The sequence below is a fragment of the Arachis hypogaea genome, chromosome 7 (genome assembly GCF_003086295.3).
Source record: "Arachis hypogaea cultivar Tifrunner chromosome 7, arahy.Tifrunner.gnm2.J5K5, whole genome shotgun sequence".
NCBI classification, from domain to species: domain Eukaryota; kingdom Viridiplantae; phylum Streptophyta; class Magnoliopsida; order Fabales; family Fabaceae; genus Arachis; species Arachis hypogaea.
The window spans coordinates 31,293,107-31,296,352 of record NC_092042.1 but is presented as its reverse complement, the minus strand read 5'-3'; positions in this window follow the sequence as shown (position 1 = coordinate 31,296,352).

The following is a 3,246-nucleotide window of genomic DNA, read 5'->3' as shown; positions in this document are numbered from 1 at the left end:
TAGGAGAGCATCAATTCCGGTCGATGGTGATATAATTCCGACCAAGAGATGCCTCAAGCCTCCGGAAGCTACCAAGGACAGCGGATTAACCACACCAACTCACAAAGCTACCACCTCATCTACATCACAAAAATCGGCCGCCCAACGCCTTGAGGACATTCACAAGAAACTGGACCGTTATGAACAGCGTAACCAACGCCGATATGCTCATGTGAAGAAGCTCCTCAGCATCGTCACACCACCTATGGAGGAACCCGATATCTCAACATCCACCGCAACTTCAGGCGGAGAGAGCGATGACATTGGGGATATGGGACACTCGGAGCCCGATCAACCACTGCGCCTTACCTACAGCACGGAGGACCGTGCTAAGTTTTAAGTGTGGGGAGGTCGGCCGACCGATCTCCATAGGTAACATCTGAATAAATTTGAATTTGAACACATTAGGATAGGTTGCATGAGTAGGTTTTAGTTGACACCATCTGCATGATAAATTTACTTGGTTGGAACAATGAATTCTTTCTTAAAGAAACCAACACTTTGGGGACAATCATGGGGCACTGCAAAAATTTTAAATGCTTTGATGCCAAATTGCATGAAGAATTATATTTTGGAACATAGTTTTGAGCTAAGAACACAAGCAAGTGAGCTTTGAGCCTAATGGTGTGGTTACATCTCATAACCACTTACTTTCCTTCTTGTGCGCATTATTCTCCTTCTATGATTGTAATCTTTGCTTTGTTTCATTCTTTATGTCCATTATTTTGTGTATTCATGCATTTACAGGATTGAGGCCATCATTTCATTAGCCCACTTACCCAAATAGCCTACCTTTTGTCTTCCATTGTTAACCAATTTGAGCCGACGATTAACCCACTTGTTCTTTAATTTAGCACATTACAAGCCGTAAAGCGGAAAACAATGAAAGTCCTCAATTTGGATCTTTGATTGGCTTAGGCTAGTGTATGTGAGTATCATTCAAGTGTGGGAATTTTGGGACATTGGGTGGACAAAAGGGTAGTCTTGCTTTGTTATTGGAAATGTTAAGGAATTGGGTACATACTCATGTATTAATCAAATGTAAAACCTTATGCATTGAGATTCTTGTATATAGAAAGAAAAAAAAATGAGAAAAACAAAAGAAAAGAAAAAGAAGAATAATATGAAAAAAAATAATAGAAAAAGGAAGAAAAAGAAGAAAAAGAAAGAAATAAAAAGGGGACAAAATGCCCCAAAGTGAAGCTCAATAAGATCAATGCATATGTGTGTGAAATTAAAAAGGAATACATGAGTATGTGAAAAAGTGAGGAATGGGTAGTTAGATTAGCACTTAATTGTATAGGTCATTATGAAGGTTAGGTGGGAAGGTTTAAGTTCATCAAAGATCCAAGTTTTAAGTCCACTAGCCATATATGATCCTACCTTGACCCTAACCCCATTACAACCTAAGGAGAAGACCTCATGATAGATGTATGCATGCATGAAATACATGTTGATTGTTAGAAGAAGAACAAATCTTAGAAAGCATGATTAGGGGAGAATTGAGAGAGTCAACCCTAAACACTTGAGCGACTAGAGTGCAAATACTCCCGGTAAGGGTTCGACGCTCAATCCTTTGATTCCCGGCTCTCACGAGCATTCCTCATGCAAGGTTGCATAAATTGCATTTGATGCTTAGAATTTGGCAAGATCTATGCGTTGACCACCATTATACCCCATGAGCTTGCACATGTCATAAGGAAGTTGATTTGTTCCCAACCAAGTAGATAACGGCATTAGTTGTGGTAGCATGCATATAAGTAGGTTGCATTTCATGAGTCCTATGCGTTTGTGACCCTCGGTCTTCTATGTTTCCTTGCATTTTCCTAAGCATGAGGACATGCTAGAATCTAAGTGTGGGGAGGTTGACAAACCCATTTTGAGGATTTATCTTGTGCTAATTTCAAAGGGTTTATCAATGACTTCACACATTTTCTGCATGAAAACATAAGGATTTGCATTCTTTTCCTAGTTTTGCCTCATAAAGGAAAACATGCTTATTTTGCACTAATTAGACACATTTCTATCTCTCCTTGATGCCATTCGATACCGTGACCCGTGTGCTAAGTGGTTTCAGGACATAGACTAGGAATGGACAGGAAAAGATAGGAAGAAGGGTGCAAAAGGAAGGAAGCATGAAAATTGAGCATTGGAGATTTCCGCTGGGCGCGTGCGCGCACATGGCGCGCCGCGCGGATGAGAGCAATGTGAAGCCGAAGTGAGAGCCAAGCCACGAGCCGGCTAGAGTAGCGGCCAAGCCAGGATCTTCATGGACGCGTACGCGTACACTCCGCTTCCGCGCATACTCCAGAGCCGCATCCAGGGCGCGCACGCGTACCTGCGCGTGCGCGCCGATGTTCGAAATGATTTTTTAAAGTCAGTGACTTAGGCGTGGAGTTGGTTGGAGATCCAACTTTTGAGGAGTGCTTTGGCGGGAAAAGACTTAAGAGGACCAAAGGGCAAAGGTTGAGGGAGTTAGTTCATTTTTTTAGTTTTTTGGGAATTTTTGAGTTAGTTACATTGTTAGAGAGAGAAGCTCCAACTTCTCTCTAGGATCACCAACTTCTCTCAAGCTTTTACTAGGGTTCCTTCTCATCAAGTTCTGAATTTTTGCCCAATTTTTGGTGAGATCTATTGCACTTTCATTTCACTTTGCTCATGTAATAGATTTTCCCTTCCAAATTCAAGTTGTAATTGTTGACATACCTTGGATCTAGGATTCAATTCTATGGTTTTTGGATTCATTTGATATCTTAGATTTGATTTATTGTTGTTCCTCGATACTTGTTGCTAATCTCTTGTGTTGCAATAGTTCTAATTTTACTTTTTTCATTTCACATGATTTTCCTTTTGCTCACTACTGTTTGATAAAATGTCATACTAGCTATGGAGTAGAATTTTTGTACTTGGCATAGGGTTTGGATATTGGAGGATTGATGTATCTCAATGTGCTTGGTATTAGGGTTGCCAATTGACTTGGAGTGCACTAAAGCTAGATTCCCTAAGGTGAAGCTAGGACTTGTGATTCAGTTGATTGTTTCCATTTGATTTTCCTCTACACTTGGGATAACTAAATGAGCAAGCCTACTAGTTGTCACATTGAATGAGCTATGAGGATAGAATTTCCAATGCCAACCCTACGTCAAGCCTTTTGATAATTGATTGTTTGTTTCTCATTACTTGCTAAATTCTTCCAAAACTCAACAA